This window comes from Haemaphysalis longicornis, unplaced genomic scaffold, assembly GCF_048455015.1.
Source record: "Haemaphysalis longicornis isolate Haplotype H1 unplaced genomic scaffold, Haemaphysalis longicornis Haplotype H1 scaffold_7, whole genome shotgun sequence".
In the NCBI taxonomy this organism is placed as follows: Eukaryota; Metazoa; Arthropoda; class Arachnida; order Ixodida; family Ixodidae; genus Haemaphysalis; species Haemaphysalis longicornis.
The window spans coordinates 6351223-6376171 of NW_027526422.1; the positions used below are offsets into that span (position 1 = coordinate 6351223).

Below are 24949 nucleotides of genomic sequence, written 5' to 3' on the forward strand. Positions count from 1 at the left end.
CAGATTTGTTCGGCCGAGCCACGTGAAAACCCGGAGTCTACAGCGCCAGAAGAGGAGGCCGACGATGGGACATTCGTTGATCTGCTCTCCTCCGATGTTCAGCTTACTGACTACGTTGTCATTGATGACGGCGGTGTAGTCACCGGCCAGCGAAGCGCTGATGAGATCATCGCTGATGCCCTCGGTGTGGCTGACATGAGGCGTTCGATGAAGATGACCCGTGCGATGTCGTACTCACTGCGGGTCGTACTGCAAAAGAAGCTGCGGAGGCTCTCGCTGTTCTGGAAGAATTTCGCTATGATGCTCTATGCAATAGTCGTGCTCTGCACGGATTGTCGCACGTCTGAAAACTTGTTCTCTCCGCCCAGCCAGCCCGCCGAAAGGCAAGCTAACATTACCGGCTCCATAGCGAAGTGAACGTACGCATAAAAAATTTAAATGGCCGGTTTTTGTCGTTCATTCGATAATTCACCATTCGGATAATCCTCAACATGTTTTTTTTATTCCCTAGATATCCGAATTAACCAGCTTTCACGGTATTGGGTCAGTCGTAAGTCGAACGCGCGCACTTCAATCATTTGCTGTTACGTTGCGTATGACACTGAATGAACTTTATTGGTCAGAGTCATGGTGCCGGTATTAGGGCACCCGCACGGTGGGAGGCGTTGGGTATCCTCGAAATTTTTATGACACACCAAATACCTCTGATTTTTCTATGGTACTGGAGTACACGCTATTATCTACTCGTTGAGTCTTGTTTCAGCGTCTATGCATTGTATTAGGCTCCTCTTTCTCTTTCCTGCATCATTATCATGGCGCAAAAGTCGCCAGGGCATAACCTTTTTTGGCGTTGTGTTCTAAAAAACAAAACAAGAACAAGGAACGCAAGCCTCCAGATTGCGGCTACTGGTACTAAGGATAACTTTTTTCTGGGTCTTGCAGGATGCATCGCTGCGAACTGCTGCAGTACCCTTACGCACACACGGGCCATCCAAAGCAGTGACGCTGCCACGGTGACGGTGGCAGTCTTCATGCTGGTACGTCTGGCCTAGAAGGGTGGTCAGCAGCTCAGCCCTGCTTTTATCTTGAACAACCGGCTGTTACGTCACGTGGTGCTGAAGCCCTAAAGCGAACGTGGCACCGAGCGCTCTCCACTGGGCTCACCGAGTCCTGCAGAGCTATGATACCAAAGAGAGCAACGACATTACACATACTGCAGGTTAGTAGTCATATTACATCATTACAGAGTAATTTTTCAAAGCCGCTAACAGCATCAAGTATTTTTTTCTTAAATGTTGCGCATGATTACTTTGCAGCACGCAACTTGCCTGTTCTAGACGATGCTGGTTGTGGCAACGGTGTTCCTTGAAATGGGTTGTGAAACGAACACACGCTTGTCAAGCGGCACTTCACGCCAAATAACTGAACTGAAGACAAAGTCAGGAAACACGGTGTCACTCTTCAGCATGTTTAGACAAACAAAAAGAAATGTCTGACGATTACGGTACTGCCTAATGCGAAATTTGAACACAGCGCGAACGGCAGTCTTCTAGGTCACGGAGCATATATCTGCTGCTTCTCACGAAGTGATCGCCGCATCAGCGAACGCACGACGATGCCCGCTACTTGGGCGTTATCTCGCAGCGCGTTGACGCTGTCGACTATGTTGTTGCGAATCGCGTTTGAACCTCCCGCTCAAATGTTCGTATGAGCCACGAACGATGAGAACGACGAAGGGCCGATGCACGTGCAGCATGCAGTGCGTGCTGGGCTTCCGTACTTTTGTGAACTTGACAGAACAAAGCGATTTCTATCATGGATGCGTGGTTTAGCGTCTCCTTTCTCGGGCGCCGCTAGACGCCGTTCCCACACAGGCCTTGCGCGGCTGCGGCATACTGCCCTCCCCCTCACACTGTCGCCGTACTTTCCAACACCGCGTTCCTGCTCTCTCTCTACCTCCTCTGCCTTCGGTGTTCTCTTCGTTCGCTCGGTTACATTGAGGAAGACAGAGTCCCGAAACCACAGGAGTGGGACCTTAAGGGCTACAGCTCTAAAAAAGTTTTGGAACTTTAAAAAATTTTACGCCGGACTGACCAGGTTCAAGATTTCCACTACTATATGAGAAAGTGATAATAGCCCAGGACAAGGAGCTTACACCTAGGGCGGGTGGAATGATGGGAAGTGTTATTTAATGTGAATCGTCCGGATTTCCCAGATGAAATTCAAACCACATTTAAAAAAAAATGCCCAAAATTCAAATTTCAATATCCTTCACTGTCCCTCACGGCTTCCGTCACTGTCGACAAGTAAAAATACCTTGCTCTATGTGAACGCTTTACAATGCTACCTCTTTGGACCCGTAACGACTGAAGAGAGAGAGAGGGAGAAACAACTTTCGCTGAGCCCATTTCAGGTGACGCTCGCAGGCGTCAGACGGGGTGGAACCCTAGTCACGAGTCCCATATGAGTCCAATAGCTCCTGGCCCCTGGACGCGAGCTCTTGCTGCGTCGACAGGTCGGGGCTGGACATCAAGATCTCCCATCGCTCGGGTAGGGGGGAAGGGGAAGGGGGAGGGAAGGTAGAGGATTCTTGAGCTCAGTACACTCCGCCAGTATGTGCGGCAGGGTGCCTTCCGTCTTTTTGCAGAACGGGCAGATGGGGTCGTGTTCTGCCGGGAACATCTTGTTCAATAAAGCTGGGTGCGCCAGTTACCCCGCTTGTGCGCGGCGCACTATTGTCTGTTGCTTGCGGTCGAGTTGCTGGTGCGGCACGGGAAGCCTGCACCTGGCGCTCCTGTACAGCGTGGTAATCTCGCGGTAGCTCGTGACTGGGTGCGGTTGCTCCGACTCGTCCTCGGCCCGGTCTGCTAGTTCGCGGGCGTAGTGGTCGGCGAGGGCGTTGCCTTCCACTGTCGAGTGTGCCGGAACCCACACGAGCTCTACGTCTCGTCCCGGTGGGCTGCGCTTTGCGAGAATTGCCATGGCCGCGTGGGAGACGATCCCCTTGCGGTAGTTGCCGTAAGCCGTCTTGAAATCAGTGACGATCGTATGCACGTCTCCGTGCGTGAGGGCGAGAGCGATGGCCATCTCTTCTGCTTGGCTGGCATCTGTCGTCCGTAGCGACGCGCTGGTCACCAGCTTGTCGATGGTCGTGACGGCGGCCACTGCTTTGCTGCTGTGCTGGGGAAGTGAGGCGTCCACGTAGAGGACCCGGGGGTCTGCTTCCAGCTGTCGGGCGAGTGCTTGTGCCCGCGCGGCACGCCTCTCGTCGTTCCTGCCGGCCTGCATATTGCGCGGCAGGGGCTTGGTCTTGAGCGCTTCCCTCCACGGCGGAGGTAGAGGGTGCTTGGGTATCTGTGGTTCGATGGGCCAACCAATCTTCCGAAGGACTGCTCGGCCGTGCTCAGTCTGGCTCAGTCGCACTCTCTGGTTGGAACGATGAGCCTCTATGAGCTCGTCTACCGTATTATGTGCCCCCATGTCCAGCAGCTTCTGCGTAGACGAGTACTGGGGCAGGCCCATAGCCGTCTTGGTGGCTTTCCTTATGATCGTGTCTAGCGTGTTCCTGTTCGCCTTCGTTAGCTGGAGGTACGGGGCCGAGTAGGTGATGCGAGACACGATGAACGCTCTGACCAGGCGGAAGGTCCACGAATACGCCAAGACCTGCGGGTTTTGCTGCGCACCCCAGAAGTCGGAGCTCCTCATCGTGCAGCCCAGAAGACGCAAGAACGATGCCGAGCCGAATGTGGTCGTTACATCGACGGCGTAGACGTCAAGCCCACGCAGCAGCTGCGCATCCTCGGTCTCTTGCTACAACGAGACGGCAAGGCGACAGCGGCCATTGCTAAGATCAAGATGGCCTCCGAACAGGTCACCGGAATGATCCGACGCGTTGCGAACCGTAACGACTGAAATGAGGTGCTAATTTCAGCAGCAGAATAATGTGCAACAGCTGGCTAGTATATGCGCATTGAGGTATTGGTGCACCAAAATTTATTCACGTGATGTTGATGGTTTGATTTGTATTGGGTTGAGTTGGACTCGGAGAGGAGTTCGTGTGCTTGGCGATGTCCCCGGCCACCATGAGCCGATTTTGAATATGAGCTCGATTGTAACGCGCGCACAAATTAGAAAGCTACTTTTAGCAAAAAAAAAATTAAAAAAGGTGCGTGTTAGAATAGTGCAAATACGGTGTGCCAGCCGCATAGTAAATGCCCCCTTACGAACCCACCCTCTGCCTCCGGGCGGGCGGGCGCGACCCCCCCCCCCCCTTCCCCAACCCCCCCCCCCCCCCCCCCACACACACACAGGCACACACACACAAAAAAACGCACAACGCGTTCATGCTTTCATTCCACAATCTAAGTGTTTCTTTCTGAGCTGGAGCATCTTCGTTACTCCTTCAGGACATCCAGGACTGGGGGAACTCTGCTTTTTTCATCGCCCGGCGGCTTTGTCCAGTGAGGTGCAGGGTTTGTAATTGTCGCTACCGTTTCTAGCGGGTGTACCTTTATTTAATGTCAATGGTTTCGTTCCTTCCTGTGCGGCTTCAAAGTTTATGTATTCAGTTAAGAGACTGGGCCGCACATATTTTACCATGAGCTATGCTGTTTGGCATGCGGGCGACAATGTCTAATCGCTTATTCAATAAGATGAGCTGAAATGTAAGGTGGGCGGTATACACGCCTTCAGCTGTGCTCCCTACTCGGGACAAATAAATTCGGCGGCACACTTACGCTCTTACGATATCATTATCCACGTCAGGCGCTAGACACTTCCCTTGTTTGCACACCTAGGACCCTAAATTCGACAAATTTCTGTACTACGATTGCTACCACACTTTTGACAGAACATGAAAGCTTAAAAAACTGCTTACGTCCGAAGCGGCCGTCGCCTTCTTTTGAGAAACGTACGGTAAGAAATACTGGAGCTTGCGAACACCCTCTCTTCAGGCTTGCTGTGCGCGACAGTACTTCTCAATGGCCCGGAGCCCTTTCGCCCCGGGTTTATCGACAAGTTGCGCTCAGGTGAAGAGTGCCCATGCAAACACTCATCCAGCGTGCAGTTGTTTCGACACCTTGCACCAGCAGTAAAAAAAAAAAAAAGTCAACTGTGTCGTTCAAACTTTTGCGTTTAGCAAGCGCGGCTGCTAGCGGAGTATCGACGAATCATGCGTCCGCTTTGGCGCTTCTTGGGCCGTTCGCCTGGCGGCGCTCCGGCGTGCCGGGAGCCGTGGGCACGTGATTCCGGGCCCGGAATCGATGGGGGTTCCAGAGATTTTCCGCAAAGCAACAAAAAACAAGTTATTTCCCGCCGCGGGATTGCGCCGAGAAGGCAGCCCGGCGCCAGTCCCCTTCTCGCGAGTTCGGCGCGACTTTGCGCGCGCGGCCCGCAAGTTTGGCAGCGTCCGCGCGTGCTGGTGCGTGTTCTCGCGTGCGGTCCCGGCGCTCGCAGAGTCTGGTGAGAGCGGACGCCGTCGTTAACCGAAAGATCCGGCGTTGCTGGCCCCCGTCGCGGCTGCTGTCACGGCTTTCATGTGCGCAGCGTGTCGCCGCCGCCTTCCTGTGCGCTTGCTTCGCTGTCCCGTGGTCGACGCAATGTAGGAAAGAGAGAGAAGGAAAAGAGGACAAACTGTCAGCACGAAATGGAAATACCGAAAGATCTGATGCGCTTCTTGTACCAACGGTGAGTACTTACCCCCCGCATTTTGTTACCTTTTGTGACGACTCCGCGTTTTGCGCGGAAAGCAACAGAAGAGAAATAATGCGGTTACAACGCTTAACCAAAGTGTGCTTCATTAGGACGAACATAGGGAGCGTAAAATGAAACATATACTTGTATACAAGAAGCGATATACTTTAACACTTACTAGAAGACGGGCGAAGAATTTCACAAGTGGAGCAAAAACACGGCGCACTGCGATGTCTTTTCTCCGCGTGGCATATGCCATGCGTTCATCGAACATCATGAGAAGTCAGGAAGGGAGGCTACTAACAGAGGAAACATGTTCTCATGAAATTAGAAATATTACGCGATAGAGAAATAACTACGCAATCAAGAACATCAGTTTAAGTGAAACGGGAGAAAAAGGAAACAGAGAACCTTAACGGCGTTATTGCTTGCTTGTCTTTGTGTGTGCTACCGTTTCTGTCGGTGTCATTCGTTGCCAATGCTTATGGCTACATGCTGACTGCCTCTGCTCAAAACAAAACAGGCGACAAAAGATGACACATATAGTACGCAGAGGAAGCATAATTCAGCAGTGTCGTCATTATCAGTCCAGAGTGCAGTGGTGTCGATGTCGGTCCGTTTCTACAGCGTCATAAATACAGGAAAGACAAAAGCGATCTAGCAGAGGAAAATCCTCCGTTCAATGAAACGTCCATTAATCCGAATTGCCGCCGCCAGAAGTCCTTGCTTCGGGGCCTTTCGGGGCGATCGTGGAAGCAGTTCGGTTCCTGGCGACTTCCCTGCAACCACGTGCCCGGCCGAACGTTTACGGGGCAGGAAGAGGCTCCCCGGGAGAGGAAATGGAGGCCTCGACATCAATTTATATACGTCACCGCGAGATCCAGCGCGGAGGTCGCGACTCTGCTGCCAGAGCGAACGTGCCTCTGAGCAGCCGTATATCATACCCACGACCGATTGGTTACTCCCGAGTCGGCAGCTTGGAGTGTCGATATCCCGCTCTCACGCATGTATACGGCCCAAACAAATGCCGCCCCACTCGTGCAGTGCACTTTCTGAAAGTTAAATGCCGTGGTTTCAACCGGTTGCACAAAATGCTATCGACCTAAAGTGTGGGCGTGTTCCAGACTAACCACCAGTTCTTTATCGGCTGCCTTGAAGGCGGAGTTGGAATGTGGTTTTTCTGCAGCAGCAACGACATGCCTTGTGGCAGCGCAAACGAAGTATTGCAAATGTTGTCGCCGAAAATTGCATTACGAGTAATTATGCCGATGTGCAGGCATACGCCTCTCACCATAGAACCCGGTGTATCCAGCAAGGTCGCAGTAAGAGCTTGAAGTTTTCATTTGAGTCAGCTTTGTGTGGTATACACAAAGTGGTTAGTAAACGGTATTCAGTCATCGCTTCGTGGTATATTAACAGCGAAGCTGTTTATCAAACCGTTATTTAGCGTGTACTCAGTTAAAAATACCTGCCGAGCGCACGTGGGTGCGTGCCTCGCGGCGGCCGCCCAGCGTCCCCGGTGCACGTTTTACAAACCAAGCATGCCCAGTTAGAGAGATTGGCCAAGATTGGCAAAAAAAAAAAACGAGCGTTCGCCGTAATCGTGGCAACACTTGCTCGGAACGAGAAATACACGTCATAGCGTACGCCCCTCCAAGGTGATGTCCAATGATTATCACTCCCAAAGAAATGAAGGTAGCTCACACGTATAGCAACAAAGTTATATTGTTGTACTTCTTCTAGCTCTTTGTCTCCTAAGCTGAAGAGGGCGCTTACGGCATGCTTATTCCTCATTACTTGAGTAGATTTATTCATTTTCATTTTGGGTCCCACGGCGATGTTTTTTGATTGCAGTTCCTCAAGCATTTCTTGCAGGTGTGCTGCAGTCTCACTCAGCAATACTGTGTCGTCTGTTAACCTCAAATGACTGAAGTATTCTTTGTTTATCCTTAATTCTGTGTTTTCCCAGTCAAGCTTCCTACATATCCCCTCGAGACATGCTGTGAATAGTGTTGGAGAGATGGCATCTCCCTGTTTTACTCCCTTTAGGATCGGAAAGATGTCGATTTGCTTGTGGAGGCTCATCCTGTCCGTGCATTCCTGATATATACTTCCTACAAGTCTTATTTTAGTGCTTTAATTTATTGCTTTCATCACGGTGATTTAATGCTTCTAGCACTGCTGCGGTTTGTACTGAGTCAAACGCTTTATCATTGTCTATAAATGCCATGTAAATGGGTTGAATGCATCCTGCGGATTTTTCTGTCACCTGACTGACAACTTGGATGTGATCCATGGTGGAGTACCCTTTCCTAAACCCAGCCTGCTCTCTGGGTTCTTGGGAATCCAGGCTGTCAACTAAGCGGCAAAATATTCCTTTCGTAAACAGCTTGTAAACAACTGAGAGTAAGCTGATGGGTCTGTAATTGTTGAGGTCCTTGGTCTCTCCATTTTAATGAATCAGAATAATGTTGGCGTTTTTTTATGCTAAGGGCACTTTTTGAGTCCTTAAGAATTCTGAAAATAGTGCAGCAAGCGTTTCCAGTACTATATAGTGTCTAAGTTTGATGCCTTCTTTTATGTGTGATTTCTTGCCATGACGTGTTTTGTATTGTCACTGGAACTTGTTTTATTGTTCTTGTTTTCTTTTTCTTCTTCTCCTCCCAACGAATGGAGAGGGTTTTTTTTTTTTCAGTGTGTTCAGTTCACTTATAATGCCACTTACATGCTACATACTGATGTGAAACTGTGATGCTGCGCTGAACCAAATAAACCAGGGGCTGTGGGCAGGTCAAGCTGCCTGTGAGCAGCTTTTTTCCCGCCGCCCTGCCATCTACCACGTATGATGGCAAATAAATGATTTGATTTGATTTGATATCTGCTCCCTCCTTCAACAAATCTAAATTGATGAGCAAAACTAAAAGAAACGACATTAGTGCAGGGATCGAAGAAATGCTGCAAACAGGAGGAAGTTTGAGCGCGAGTAAAAAGAAGCTTGCCATCGGCAAAGACAGAATGTACGCAGGCAAATACGAGCAGCGCAACATTGCACACAATATGGGCAAGATAATAGAGGCAGCAGAGCTATTCTACGCCCGACTTTATGCCAGCGATGTTAGATCGGGGGAAACTACTGAGAGTACGCGTCGGGGTGAGGCGCCAGGTTCGCAGTCGGTTGTGGTACAACAGGGCCTAAGGTAGGCGGAGTACATCAGCGGGAGTGCCGCAGGGTCTCCACAATCAATGATGACCTGTCTGGCTGTGGACGTTCGTCGCCTGGTTCCGGAACTCGTACAGGCCACCTGATTTCATTCCTGATGAGCTGGGAAACGGGCGCGATGGGTGGTTAAATCCGACACGGGCGCATTGCTTGCAGTTCGTTTTGAACAATCATCCAGACAGTTCGGAAAGGCCGCCACCGTTGCTTTCCAGCGCTGTCAGAATGTTTGTACCAGGGACGGCGGCTTCCGTGCGGCAGTAGTGCCGCGCGTTTAGCTGAATCATCCTTTCTATCGTGGTGGTCTGGGTAACGAACGAGAGAACCGCGCCTGGAGGATTCCTCATCGGTCCGGCAAAGATCTCTTGCTTTACTCCGCTCATCATGTGCCGTAGCTTTTTGACATTGGGCATGGAGGGATCGGCACGCCGAAATAAGCGGGCTGTGTCCTCGGCGTGCTTGGCAACGCTCATATTCGAATGTTTGTTCCCCGCCTGCAGCGCAACCTGAGCCCGTTCTTGGTGGCCCATACTCACACAGGTAGCAAGTAGCGGCCGGAGAAAATCCTCTCACTGAGCCACTGCAGCTTCACGGTTCTCAAACCAGGTGCGTGCGGATTCTTCTAGAGCAAAGTAAACGTTTCGGAACTTTTCAGGGACGTAGGCAAAAAAAGAAGGGGGAAGGGGAGGGGAGAGATTCGACCGCCCCCCCCCCCCCCCCCCCTACCCCCGCGCACGTAGTTTTTTCCAGGCAGCTCTTAAGTGAGTGATAGTGCTCTTTTGGCAAACCCCCTCCGGTCCCGTAACCCACAACACCTCGCATTCCCCCCTCCGGAACAAAATTGTGGCTGCGGCCGCTACTCATTCGAACCGATGAAATGGGCCACGCGCTCCAATGGGTCGAGCCACTCCACTGCATCTTCGAAAGAATCGCCGTGAAAGGACTTCGCTTGTGGCTGCTGAACGCCGCACTGAGTGGGCGTGGAAGTCTCAGGCAGGACCAACGTTACTAACGTTGGGCAGGACCGCATGCCGTTTCCCCGTCCCGTTACCCTGGGTGTCCGACTGGGCGACGGTCCGTACTCCACCGACAGTCCATGTAGGCGGCGGCTGGTTCGCTCGAAAACAGGTGAGGATTGGGAGTCCTGAAGCTCAGCCGAAGTCTTTGAAGGACCAGTTGTCATGTACTCCTAACCGCCATCCCTTCTGTCACGGCAGAAACAGTAGTGCTGCCAGAATACTTCCCTTACACGGGCGAACTAGTGCCTACAAGCCAGCGGCTACGTGTATCTTATGAAAAATCACAAGTCCTTGTGCTGGTACGGGCAGAGGGATCCATTAATTCTATTCAAATAACAATGATTATACGGGTAAGGTGCTCACGAGTCGGAGGGCGTCTTTCTCAATATTCTCCCCCCCCCCCGTGACAGAGTGAGTAGGCAAGTTGGCCGGTCTCTGTAGTCCGTTTCACTGGCGCAGTCACCCCCCGAATTCCTTTAGTTTCGTTTAGGGGCAGCTTACTCTTCCAGAAATGTTTGTAGCGTCGATGGTGCTTCCGGTAGACAGACTTGTGTCCCGTGACAGACTTGCAGACTGCGACCTTAGCTTCTTTGACGAAAGTAGGTTTGACATTACACATGAAGGTCAACATGAAGGTTTTTTTTTGTAATGCCTTTAAGCCAGGTATAATAGTCGTTGAGTAGACCACACCTGTTTGTTTCACTGTCTGTTTCTGGTCTTGTGTATTGGATTAACAGACAAATTTATGTCGTTTCTGAGATTGTGTGTGATTTTTTTTTAATTTTTTTATTGTTTCTGCAGATTATCATGCTGACGCAATAGAGCGGATGAGGCGCGCTGGTGTGGAGGGCTTCGGATTAATTTTGACCACCGGGGAATCTTTAACGTGCGCCAAAATCTCCTACATACGGGCGTTTTTGCTTTTCGCCATGAGGGTGTGTCTGTTCAGTGCTATTATTCAAGGGCTTCGGTAGTATCCTGCATTTCCGTCTCCGTAAAACACCTATGTGTTTCCTCGGCTGGGCTTTCAAAGGGCCAAGTGCCTGGTAGGACACTTGATGGTTGCACGCGGCTCTTGCGTAAGTACAGAGTGCACTCAGAATGTTTTTTCAGGCATCTCTGCGTGGTTCCCCGCCTTATTGAATGAAAAGGCAGAATGAAGCGCGTCCTATTTGCTGCCTCGTGGGAGCAGCATCAAGCCAAGGTCTGCTGAAGGTGGCTCACTGTCGTCCGGCTTGTCAGCGTCTTTCGGAGTCTTCTCTGAGTGCTGCTGAAAGTGGGTTCTCGCTTAGCGTTTTGGAAATGACCTGGTAAAGCCTCACCAGAAATGACTTTGTTAGCGACGTCCATGCTCAACTAGGCTGCCGTCGGAATTGAATGATGCGGAGTTCGATGTTCTGTCACAGATACTTCGTAGACTTCGTTGTAGTCTGGAATCGGATATGTTTGACAGCGCGCCAGTAGTACGATAAGATTCCGTTCTAATTTCATGTTTTCTTTTTTTTTTTTTGCGATAGAATGCCCGTTGGCATAAAAATAACCTATTTACAGGTAGAGATGGGCACCCGTCTCTCGGAGGAAGGCAAGAAGGGAGCGGTGGTGGGGTCTTCAGAGCCACTGCTGGAGGTCGGGGGGTCTTCCAGGATGGAGGCCTGTGCCTCTCAGGTGTCGCCTTTTGCTGTGTACAGTGAAGGACGCGCTCATATTAGATGGTCCGCATCATGTTCTAAAGCGCACAATTGGGTTATGGTGGCGATTGTAACTGCTTCCAGTTCAAAGCGCGTGCTTTGTCGAGACATGTGGTGGCTGTGCAAAGCTCAAGCTCTTTGTCTCACAGTTTCCGCTCAGCTTCGTGTACTTGGAGGCGGCAGATAAGCTTTTGAGTACTACGACATCAGGCTGTGGCCATTCAGCTCACGGCGAAGCTTGTTTCGCCTTGAATACCTTGTAATAATGTGCGAGATGCCTCTCGTTTCATGGTAGAGACTTTGAGAGCATGGATCTTTATCGAACTGTCCTCTTTGTTCGCACCAGCCATTATAATTTTCCAAATTTATGGAGCAACTCTGCAGCTAATCACCCGGACTCCAACATTCCCATTACATCTGCATTTCTCAGCCCTTCGGCATGTCGGCACTTCCGTCGGCATCGCTGTGGCCTCCATCGCCGTTGAACACAATGTTGGTAACCCTGGTTTCTGCATCAATGGTATATAAACACCCCGGGGAGGAGGTACCACAAATTATATTTTCATCTTCTTTTTCAACGTCTAGCTTCAGCCCAACTCTCGAGTTCTCCTGTAAAGTTCGAGTAAAGTTCAAGCGAATCATGAGTCGCGGCAATATGTAGGCATCAGTGCGCGCGCGCACTGTGTGTGTGTGTGTGTGTGTGTGTGTGTGTGTGTGTGTGTGTGTGTGTGTGTGTGTGTGTGTGTGTGTGTGTGTGTGTGTGTGTGTGTGTGTGTGTGTGTGTTTGTACCCGCCGTGGTGGTTCATTGGCTAAGGCATTGTGCTGCTGAGCACGAGGACGCGGGTTCGATTCCCGGCCGCGCCGACCCCTTTTCTGATGGCGGCGAAAAGCAAAAACGCCCATGTGTACAAGATTTCGGCGCACGGTAAAGATCCCCAGGTGGTCAAAATCAATCCGGAACCTTCGACTACTGCGCGCCTCATCGCCTGTGTAGCGTCGGAGCGTTTAAAACCAAATGAATCAACGCGTATGTGTGCTTATGCGTGTGCGTGTGGGCTCGCGTTCGCGTGCGTGTGCGTGTGCGTGCGTGCGTGTACAACACAGTCCCAAATATTAAGCGGTTGGTCACCGCATTTTCTACGCTAATGCGTACACACAGAAAGTGCTTGCAGGGCAGAAAGTTGGGAACTTACGGTGCACGTTATTGAGCGCCTTGGGGAGACCGTAAAACGCCTGCCTGAGGAGCCATGAAAGAAAAAAAATATTAGGAGAGACGCTCAGAGATAGAAAAGAAGAGTTTTGAATTAGAAAGTGAAAACTCTGCTGGTAGACATCCAGCAGAAATGAAAAAAAAACAAGCATGTTTGGGCCTGACACGTATTGTGGAGAACTGACAACCTCAAAACCTCGACTCCGCTGGAATGTATCGGTTCCCCGCGCATCGATGCGCACGTTGTGACGGAAGCGCAAGCTAAGTTCTACTTAAATGTGGTTGGTGGTGCTGGCCAGCGTTGTGAAAGAAAAAAAGATATCAAATTCGGGAAAATCACGCAAGCCGTGTGTGGCAAAAATGGGTAGCCCCACAGTTTTGGCAGCTTAAAACGGCACATCGGTGTGCCGAGCCTTGCAGCGTGGCAATGAGCGAGAAGCTGCAAAACCTATGCGGCGATGCTGCGTTGTGATACTCGTATGTCGATGTGCTCCCCACTCTCGTTGGTATTGAGCAACGCCAAGTTTTCCTGGTGCGTGGGAAGTATGAGCTTCAAGTAAAATATTCAACATAGTCGCAAGAAATCGTAGCACTCCGTAACACGCCTTGAAGCAAAACTCGCTTCGTTTTCTGAGAATACCGACTGCGTGTGCGCGTTAAAGTGAACTCGTTATTTATGAACGGGACAACGAGCGCTTCGCAAAGACAGGGACAAAAATGAGAATAGACGCAGCGAGTGCTATCTCCTGACAAGATATATATCTCCGAAAAGACCTTCTGTTAAAACACGTCAACGCTCTCCACTTTCATATACCACGCATGAGTAAACTCCCCCTTTCTAACAAACGCCTTACGAATGCCACGAACCACTCCCATATGGGGCTGAAAGCAAAGAAACGACTCGCATAGTATTCGCGGAGCACGTATACACGTTGCTTCGCCACTTTGAGTAACCTTGTCCTTCCTTGTCATTTGTATTGTTTGTAAGTGATAATGCGTCACTTTGGTGGGCGATGCACCAGGCAACGAAAAAGTATCTATAAACTTTGATACCAGGCACGATGCAAGGCGATACTAGCATAAAACACCCCAATAAGACTTAGTTCGCGAGCTCTCGAAGCTGGGCTATAGCGAAAATTTGCGCTGGCGCTGTCAACGGCCGGAGAGGGGGCAGTTTCATTTTCGCCGTCAGTACAACAGTTGAAAGCCCGAAGCTGTCTATTAAATCTTGTCGAGCCAAAGCACGCCAACGCTACCGTAAATAATCTATTTAGGTCGGGTTTTGGAAACACTAAGAGCAATAACTTGCGGAGGAGATCGTGTTGACAGAATCATGCGATGAAAACAGGTCTTTAAATTAGTGGAGAGAGAGAGAGAGAGAGAGAGAGAGAGAGAGAGAGAGAGAGAGAGAGAGAGAGAGAGAGAGAGAGAGAGAGAGAGAGAGAGAGAGAGAGAGAGAGAGAGAGTTCTGCGAGGTTCGCGAAAAATTTGGCAGAGTCAGTGTCAGATTTAATGTAGGCTTGTCCGACATCCACGTTACAAGGACGGCTTTAACGAAATTGAATCCGCCCCAGCGGGTGGGTCACCGCGCATTGTTCACGCAAGGACGAAGAAGCAGCAGTTATGGGGTCTTTGGCCATGCTGTCTTTTTTCCCCCTCTAATACTTGGGTAATGTGTCTCACACAGGATAAGAACGCGGCTGACTTCTCGCACGGGCTTTACTCTGAGCACGCGAGCTCCGCTTTAATTTGATGCGAGCGACCGCCCTTTCCTTGAGACTTTCAGCGACGATGTCCGAGCTTGTAGACATCGACTTCGCCTGGAATCGCGTGTCGGTTCTTAATATTGGCGCGGACGTTTTCTCCCGCCCGGACGTATGAAACGAAAAGACGGGGTTCAAGACAGCGGCGATGCTTTTCAATAGCGTGCCGAGGCAAAAATCTATATTTTTTGTGGGTGTGTCTTCGGGCCCAGTTTTGTTACCCAAGTGAGCTACTTTGGGGGGAAATGAGAAAATTGTTTTCTCTGCTTCTCTCGAGCGTCAATGTAAATAACTGCTGTCTCCTTGATGGGACCGCTCCCACGGCAGTAATTCGTGGACGCGATTCTTTAGCCGTCATATTGCAAGCCCAATGACAGTTTCAGTATCCGTGCACCTTGCAGTCGTTATTACGGATAGAGGCATCCCCACAACGTTCACTTTTTGTTCTCATGACGTGCAACAAAAGGCTAAATTGTATCCCACTTACAGAATTTGGGACAGAACTCTGTCCACCAAGTAGTAATAATAGCTTAATTGTAATACTGATAATGCGGTAATAAATGTTTTAAATGTTTTAGCGGTCTTTTTTGGGCTCGTTATGTTTTGAGCCTGAGGAAACCACGTTTTTCACTTCCTGTCTCAAAACTAGACAATTACCTTTTTGTTTACCCGTAGCAAATAAAAACATTTAGCGGTTAGTGGAAGAACAAAATATGGCCGAAGGCGTTCATTACCATTTTTATGCTGTCATTGAGACATAAACGATTCAAAATTGGCGGTTCCTGCTGCACGCCCAATCTGACGTGGTTCGACCAATTAGTATCAGACATGAGCATCGGGGCTGTTTTATTTCAAGCGAAACGAGCTCACGAATACTTTTTTGTTCTCATCGTCTCGACCAGGCAGGTAAAAAAAGCAAATAAAACGAGGGAAGGGAACGGTAACAAAAGACGACTGCAAACGAAGTTATATCGCCATCAGCGTTTCAGCACCGTACAGCGCTTCTGTTTCGCAATAATCGCAGTGTCTAATTAATTCTCTATCGGGTACAGCCAGCACGTTTTGAATTTCGTTTTTTTTATTCCCTTTCTCAAAAACCGCGCACTCCTCTCGAACTTCACAATTACCGGCCAATACAAATTGCCCGCGGAAGGCGTCCTCCCTTGGGAAGTTCCTCTCTTAACAGCCCGTATTCCTTAGCACAGAAGGCGCAAGAACGGACAGTGGGGCGAGAGCTAGGCGAGTGGTTAGAGAAGCGACCCTCTGCTGTGCCGTCGGCTTCGATTGCAGCGTATAGTAGAAAGCGCTGGCGAAGCTATTGAGCGAATGAAGAGTGGACGTGTGCGTGTGTGTGTGTGTGTGTGTGCGTGTGCGAGTATGTTTGGTCGCGTAAAGATCAAGAATGGTCCCTGAATTTTCTGCTAGCCTCGCTTTCCCGATTTCTCTCTCTCTCTCTCTCTCTCTCTCTCTCTCTCTCTCTCTCTCTCTCTCTCTCTCTCTCTCTCTCTCTCTCTCTCTCTCTCTCTCTCTCTCTCTCTCTCTCTCTCTCTCTCTCTCTTGTTCTCATCTGAGCTTCGCTTCGCGCCATCTCAGCGTCCCATTTCCGGGTTCGTTCAATTTATTTCCAATCTTACACGCTCTCGTGGCGTTCATAAAATGTGCTGACACGTTCGTTTGAATGCTGCGGCGGAGGGCAAGAAAAAAAAGGGGGAGGGTTGGGGGGAACGGAAGGGGGAAAGTTCACGCGGACCCTGGCCCCTGGCCGCTTTTAATTAACAGCTCGGCCATCGCTAATAGGCGCCGGCAAATGAAAGGGGCCATTACGAACGACCCGATTCACGTGAGCCCGAAATGACTGACTTTGCGGGAATTTAGTCGGTGTGGATATTTTAAAAGGCACAGTTGGGTCCAATCGCCTAGTCCGATCACTCACTGGCTGTCAAAGCTGCGAAGCGCATAAATGCTGCTCTTTTCGCGCTCATTTTTATTCTGTTCGCACAAAAAAATCCCTGTTTTTTTTTTTCAGTTCTCTTTGGGACTAGAAGATTAAATGTGAAAGCGTGCCATTTTTTCGAGGCTTAATAGTACACAAAAGTCAAACCGAAAGTTGGTACATGCAGATAGATTACAGTGCCTTGAGCACAAATATACCACTCGCAGTATCTGTGGTGGCTTCTTCAAAAATCGGAAACTTCCAAAACCTTGAAAATGACTAGCGCTGCCACACGCAGTTTTCCGCGCTGTGGTTCCGGACGTCACAACCCGTAAATGGCGCAACGATGTCGGTGGAGCTTACATAATAATGTTACTATGAAAACAGTGAGCAAAGCAAAGAGAATGTGTCTGCCTACTCAGGCTGAGCACATGTCTTGAAAAGATACAAAGTTTGCTACCAAACATCCCAGAACGGGCTGTCTCATCACCAGCGGCGCTAGACTTTCTACCAGCTTCGAAAAATGGGAAAATGGGAAACTGAGAAGTTATTTTTTATTTTTACTGCAAACGTATACGTATGCACATGACACCCAGCGAAAAAAGTGAGTGGTTACTGGTGCAATCGCCTGCGCAAGCGGGGGCAGGCCGTCAAAATTACTGGTTACACTGCCAACTGCGCAGGTATTTTCTCCCCGTTTCCATGGGTGACCATCGGGCATGGAAGCAGTCCCCAGTGGGTTGAGCTGAATCAGCTCACGCTGTGCCACATGGGGCATGCTCTTCTGCGCCCCAAACAAAAAAGAAAATAAGAAAAGGGGAGAGATAAATACAAGCTTTGCTTTTTTTTTTAATAAATAAAGTGTGTTTTGTTTGTTGAGTAAAAGCTGGAGGAGCTCTCTCGTTTAGAACAATTTATCAATCCTTTATTGCCCGTTTCAACAGTTTTTGGTTCCAGTTGTGACCATAAAGAGCAAGTTTCAAAAAATCCAAACTGGGGTTTTGTGCACCGAAGTGACCTGTGTGCGGGGCCCATCGCAGTAGAGAGACAGGGGACTAATTTCGACCACCTCGGTCTCTAAACGTGCACCGAGATCTCGTACAAAAAGGTGTATCCCGGTTGAGCACTACACATCGCTGATAAGCTCTGAAATGCACTAAGTTTAGAACGGAACTTTTGACTTAGCAAGGAGAAAGGTTCGAACACCGAAAAAAATTAAGCGGAAAGAAGAAGCCTTTTTGTTACCTACGCGTTCTTTCATGAGAATGATGAGAGTAATGTAAACTGCTCAGTCGTCCGACCGAGTCATCCATCCAACGACTACCAACCGAGATGGCAGGAGCCCGCTGCGTTCACAAGCAAAGGCCGTAAAGAAAAGGTCATACTCCCCGCTCGACATGCTTCACCAGCCGTCTCAGCGAAACTTCAGCGAGGCAATGTTCGCGTCCAATTTGGGAAGGCTGCACGCGGTACTAATTAGGTCTTCTCTATGCGTGTAACGTTTTTTTTTTATGCCACGTGGTGTAGAGAAGCCTCCACAACTGCAGCGGTCCTAGCTCTGTGCAACTGAAGTAATGAACACGCGTTATGACCCTCATGAAAATTGAACTTTCAGGGTACTAACGAGGTCACAACGATATATCGCTATATCTAGATATATAAAATTCACAAAATTCGCTTCAGAAAATCGAGTAGAGAAACTGGCCGTACTAAACACGCTTCAGATGAAACCGAGGACGGATAAGGTCTTGTTCGCTTGTAACTCATTTTTTATGCTTTATTTATGGCAGTGCAAAAAGTGTTGCAAGTTACCTTTTGTTCTATAAATGGCGTGGCGGCTACATTTCCGACTAAACAAGAAAACGATAAGTGTAGCTTGAAAGCTTATTTGGGCAAATTGCGAGGGCATGCGTAAAGATCTGTCGAGAATTCCGCATTCTCCTTGTGTGCGGGCGCACAGAATGATAGCTCGCACCATTATTCAAAAGTTCGAACTCATTTAGACCTCATGAAAGCACTGCGAGCTTGTAGCAATGGTTAACTAACTCAAACCGATTTTAAGGGCAAATTGTCTGTTGAGGCCCGGGACGGCAGGCAGTCCTGAAAACACTGAACATTCCATGAAACGTTTCACGTCGTTATGAGCTTCCCTTATTGCCGGCACGCTACATTTTTTCGTGAAATGACGGGAAAATACGGCTTTGCGTCGTGGCTTTCTCCGCCGATCAGCTGCTGATGTGGTACGTCTCGATAATCCTCGCACGCGGAGTATTTTTGGAAGGAAAGCGCACGCGCGCTCCCTGCGTTCGCTTCTTCGTATATGAAAATCGGCCATGTGCTCGCAGCAGAGAAATCGCGTGGGTTTCCCGCCAACCCCGCGAACTGATTTGCGCGAGCAACTCGCGGTCGGCGGAGTTCTCTGCAGCCGGGGTGATAAATCAAAGCGGGACTGGAGAAACAGCCCTCGGTCGCTGCGGGTAATTTCATTGCGAATACCAGAGCCGGATTCCTTCCCCAACGTTGGCAACGGTCCTATTCTATCCTTTCTTGGTTTTGTTTTTGTTTTGGGCGAGAAGGCTTTCTAGGGGATTTGCACTCCGCCATTTGTCAGACGGACGCCGTTCGGCGATTGGCTCCGCTGCGGGATACGTGTTTTTTTTTTTTTTGTTTTTTTTTTATTCGGCTGTTGCTCCTGGTTTCTGCTTCCTGCTTTCGGGACTCGAAGAAGAAACTGAGACATTGTGGGTCATTCTTTTTCTCTCGCCCGACGTTACACTTTCGGAAGCATAGACCGTGCCAATGGTCGGCTTCTCCTTTTTCGCCTAGCGTTTTGGTATTCCAAGTCGGCCGTTAAAAACATCGACTTCTCGAGGAAGAAAAAAAAAATGCTTTAACTAGGTTTTGAGAGTTCCTCATTATGTCTTGGCACTCATCCATTTACTGCCCTATTCTTGAAACAACTCCAACTTGAGTTGGTTGGAAACACTCCAGAAGCTAGTTTTTTTTTTTTTTTTCTTCAAATTTTTGTTCGCGCAACTAACGTAATTGCCCAAAGAGAGCGATGTGGGAAAGGGGTGTAAAAGCTGTTTTCTCTTCACCCGTTAAATTTCTCTCTTATGAGTGACTATATAACTTGGAAACTTGGAGGCTTGGATGGTAACAGAGTGGATCCCTAGAGAAGGCAAGCGTGGCAGGGGGCGGCAGAAAGTTAAATGGGCAGATGAGATCAAGAATTTCGCGTGGATAAATTGGTCGCAGTTAGCACAGGACCGGGATAATTGGAGATTAATGGGAGAGGCCTTTGCCTTGCAGTGGGCGTAAATAGGCTGGTGGTGGGGGTGTGATGATGATGATGATATAGCCTGGAAACAAAATGATCCAAAGTTCAGCTGGATATTGTGTGAGTTGGTAGTAGAGGGGAAAAAACTCAGAGGGCACCTAACCACCTCGTATGAGTTCGGAATGTGAAACCATTATTGCTAGATTGAACGCCGCACGGCATTTAGCAGCGCGCAGGGCGCCCTGGCTTGCTGGTGAGTCGTCACTGATGCGCCACTAGGCGTGAGGCGCAGTGCGGCCGGGATTCGGAGCGCGGCGCACCGCGGGCTGAAACCAAACCGGTTCAACCAGTTGCACTTCCCGCTTTTCCACGCGGCTCCGCGAATGTCCACGCGCTCCTTTTCTTAGCGCTTTATTCCTTGAGGCACGCGCTATGGAACCCCTCACAGCCTCGTACGGACGCGTAACAACGCCCACGCCGGCCTTTCTGGCTCAGTGAATCGTTTAGCGCTTTGAATGCAAAAAGGTGGCAGTACTAGTAGGCGATGTACAAACGTGAGAAAAGTTCATTATTTCAGTAGGTGCAATGCCGGCATATGCTATTTCCGGTTGCTTATTCCCGCGAATTATCGCTTTTTACAGCTCGTGTTGTTGGCGCGAATTGTTTGTCGCTAGGTCAGACCGAGGCAGCTGCTAATATCCCATTAGTTACTTGTCCAACTTCCCTTTTTTTTAAGTGCAATGCACTTCTTAAGCGACCCTGAACCTGCGTCCACCGGCGATGTCCGCGCACGTGGAGATGGGCGCGCGCAGCCTGGCCGCTGACTGGCACATACCCACGTGGGGGATTGGCTAGGAATCTCCTCGTCTTCCTTGGCAACGGGGGGAGATGGGCGCGCGCTGCCTGGCCGCTGACATGGCACATACCCACGTGGGGGATTGGCCAAGAATCGGGCGTGAGAAGGGCTAATGCACCTGCTTAAAGGAGTACTGACACGAAATTTCAAAGCTGAGATCCGCTCTAGCAATCAAGTACAACGACAACACAAATAGGTGTCTGTGAATAAATGCATCTTTGTTTCTTTGTAGTTGTGTGTGTGTGTGTGATCTCTCTTTCGCGAACCTTACCGAACCGCGCAAATTCAACTCGTGCATTCGCACTTTCACATTCTTCCCCTCGGGGAAATGCGGGGAATTTTTTTTGTTGTTCTTGTGTATGAATGCAAGGATCGTTTAGTATATAACACAGCATTTGAAAAATTATAAGAAAATACAAATTATGCCCTAAAATATTGGCCTGCACCCATTCCAACACACTTGTTTAGGGGTAGCTCATATAAAACTTTTCCAAAATACTTAAGGCGTGGGTGACTGTGGATTTTAAGAAAGCCACCGTTTTATAGTTAGGAAACAGTACGGCTTTCGAAAAACCTTCCCGCTTGGGAAATAATATCACTGTAATTTAAATCATTTTAAACATAAGCCGACAAAGAAAGCAGCTTTCCGTGTTAGCTGTGGGTAATAAACGGACTTGTAAGTAGGGCATTACATGTAAGTAGGGCATGAACTATCTTCAGTTGAAATTACGCATGCCGGATTATGTAAATCTGACTTCCGGTCTGCTTGCGCCGAAGCGTTAAATATAGGCGGTGGAATATGTGAATGCAAGCTTAGGAATAAAGCCTTTCGGAGCTGTGACCATCCACTGTTAGGTTGAACAAACGTTTGTTTTGATAGTGGGAACGTTAATGGGAACGCTGTCAAAATACCCCATTACGAAGGCACGGTTGCTATCTGGGACGCGTTACTGCCTACGCGTCTATTATTTACCAGGAAATTAACAATTAAGTAAAATGGAAATAGAGTGAAAAGGACCACTAAAGGTTTGCAGTGATTATAAAAAGTAGTCGGCCGAGGAGACTTCTAGATTTACTATGGTCGGGACGGGAGAAAGACAAAAGAAGAAAACTCATCCAGCTGCATTCATAGTTCCTCATGACGTAACTTAACAGGTAAGCCACTACCGCATCGGTGGTTCCTTGGCTAAAGCGTCGTGCCGCTGAGCTCAAAGACATGGGTTTGATTCCGGCCGCAGAAGACGTTTTTCTTGTGGAGGCGAAAAAGAAAAACGCCGGAGTAAAAATAGCAGCGCATGTTAAAGACCACGAGGTGGTCTAAATTATTCTGACGGCCTATCCCACCAATCGTCGTCGTTCAAGGTCAAGCGTTCAAATTCAATGTAAAACACAGACCGCTTCGACTGTGTCGGAATGGCGCATTCAGATAGACGTCGGCTTCATAACGCGAGGGAGCCAAGTTCGATTCCGAGCACGGCAAACGATTTTTCTTGTGTCACCATTGTCATAATAACCATCGTTATGTGCCCTCCCTTTGTGTAAAGTTGGCTTTCCTGTAGTGTGTTTCAGGTAACGACGCCGTTATCAATGAGACCGAGAAAGCATCGCTTTAACCCAGCAGGCTCCCGCTAATACACCGACGTTCCTCTCAAGTTGCAGAGTTCAGGATGTAAGCTGGGGGTATCTGCCGCCGTTCTTTTGGCTGGTACTTTTATTTGTGGCTTCCCTTTATGTTTTAGCACTCACAATTATTGAAATAGGCCCCCTCCCTCAATTTTGATTAGGCGAATTAACCGCTCAGAAACGTATGTTCAGGAGTTCAGGGAGAACGTAATTTCTAAAGCGACACCGCTATAATTAGAGCAATTGGAGATTGTCAAAACAAGCCTCCTCTTTGTGTTTAATGAAAATGCGAATGCAGTTGAAAACAAATAAAAATTGCGTCAGAGTGTGAGGCTTCAGTCAACATAGAGTGTGTACAAGACACCTCGTTTTTGGTGCGGATAGCATTTCTGATGACATTAGGCGGCTACCGCCACACCGTCAATGCCGGTTACAAGGTTCGATCCAACGTAATTGCTCTGAAGGTGTTAACACGTTAAGGAAGAAAGGGACAGTGGAAAATTACAGTTACTTGCTGCCGCACGGATAAGCAGCGTTTCCCTGCGTTAGGCGCAACATTTCGTTGCGGCCTTTGTGAAAGCGGTCGACATCTAAAGCCTTAACGAAGTCATCGACGTCTGCAGGGCGCGGGTAGTGTGACTACGGCCATGAGTGGATTGTCTGTTTAGCGTGGTCTCCTCCTCATTTTATTTTTGTCCCGTTTTACTATTTCAGGCAACGAAACGAATAAAAAACAAGAGAAAAAACGTCACTTTAACGAGTACCTTACCAGCATGTCTTGTACCTATACAATATGTGTAATGTCAGGGTACCAACATTGCAAGAAAAAAAAATTAGTTCTTTTTGCCACCATTTTTGCCTGAAAAGAGGGCACCCTGCATGTGTTTTAAAACCAACAAAAAGTATTATAAATAATCGGGGGATGAAAAGAACCGCAGCGGATATTGTTTTTTTTTAATACCTCATTAGAAGGGAGGGGGGGGGGTCCTTGTGGTGAATCGAAAACTATTCCTTGCCTTCAGATGTTAAGGGCCACTAGGCAACCGTGCTCTGTGCCTAAAGAAAAGTAAAAACGAAATGGTGGAAGACTCAATTATGTGAATGAGGAGAGCTCCGCAAGCTGCTTGGCGCAGGGGTCCGGCACTATTTGCCGAAGATTAAATCCTCTGCCCCTCCTGAAGAATTTTGCGACATTGCCGCACGTTTTGTGTCGATCAAAATACCTATAGACCCCCTCAGTAGAAAATGGGCAGACGGAAAGGTCAAATAAAGAGAGACAGCAGAAAATTGAGGCCCAAACAAAGAGAAAAGGTGCGGAAAGAAACTGGGGAGCCAAAGACAGTTGCTCGATATACAACATGTGACAGGTAGATATATAAGCAGAACAACCGCGGGTGGTTTTGAAGGAGCCAATAGTTGGAAATGATTGGTACACGAGGGACGATTGACTTCAGTCGAGATTAACGAAAAGGGCAAGTTCTACCCGCGGAGCACTCTGGACTCGATATTTCGCAGTGCAAAAACGTTTCTCCAAAACGCACGCAGCACCACGGCACTGCAAATTGAAAGCGGGCCTTAAACCTAAATAAAACGTGGTAGGCAGAAACTAAGCCAACGGTTTAAAATAGACGTGAGTGAAAGAGTACCATCCCAAGCTCGCCGTACCTCAAGAAATTGGAGCCCGCGGCCATACCCCGCATAGGACCAGATTGCGAGGCTGTAGACTGACGGACAGAGTAAAACCGCCGAGGAAAAATGAGATAGTTGGGGAAAAAGAAAAACTAAGTTCGCCTCTTGTGCCTTCCACGTCCGTGCTCGCAAGGTGATCACGTCCGCGGACGTATTGCAGCGATTAGGCGGCACTGTGTGTAGGGAACCAAGGGGGCCCCTGCTCGGGGACCATCTCCCGGTTAAATTGGGGGGCGGCCCTTTGATGTCCACTCGATGGTTGTCGCTCAGACGAACCCGGGTAGAGGGCCCAAGGAGGCCGGCATGCGGGCACGCTCTCCGGCCGAGCCCGTTCCATCGATAAGCGCCGGCTCCCATTGCAGCGACAGCGGCGCGGACGTCCGGCTGATAGAAGTCCATTTGTGCCTGCTCGTGTACAACGAGCGGACCAATCGATGAGACATCGGCACAAGCGCTGTGGTTCGCGTCTATGCATTACCTATTTACGTTAAAGGGGCCATGACGGCAAAATACAACTTTGTTCTGCTCGAAAGTAGACGCTTGCAGCTCGCCCAGCTCTATTCCAGCTACGAAAGAGGTTTTTTTTTAATCGAAGAAACGCAAGAAATATCAAACAACCTTCAAATTTCGCGCCGTATTGGCCTAATACGGGCAAGAGTGACGTGTTATGGACCGCTACCAAGAACATTTCATCTGTGCGTTAACTGCGCGTTAGCATTCAAGGGAAACGATCGAACGGAACAAAAGACCCCACTGCACTCTCCCAGTCGTGTTCTTTTGACGGTGGCTTAGGTCGGCACCCGCCAATAGCACGAACAAGATTTTGTGACGTCGCAGAAAAATTGCCGTAAAGTAGCTAGGGAGGCGCCACTGTTGAATGTGTTTTTTACTATCTCGGTTATTTATTTCAATCATTTGAAGCGCAACAAAAAGCAGGGAAGAAGAAACAGAGCAGACGAGACAGGCGCTATCTCGTCTA

At 49.1% G+C, this 24949-nt stretch overlaps 1 protein-coding gene across 4 annotated transcripts in view; it reads left to right on the forward strand.

Moving 5' to 3' along the window:
- Positions 1–24949, forward strand: part of LOC144144382 (uncharacterized) — a 525773-nt gene that overhangs the window by 184776 nt on the left and 316048 nt on the right. For 2 of the 4 annotated variants that reach the window (XM_077675804.1, XM_077675805.1), the window contains one exon: positions 943–1219. The gene's annotated coding sequence lies outside the window, so the exon portion shown is untranslated. Of the gene's footprint in view, positions 1–942; positions 1220–5302; positions 5686–24949 lie in introns of those variants that run through there. The other 2 variants (XM_077675803.1, XM_077675807.1) reach the window with 1 other exon arrangement.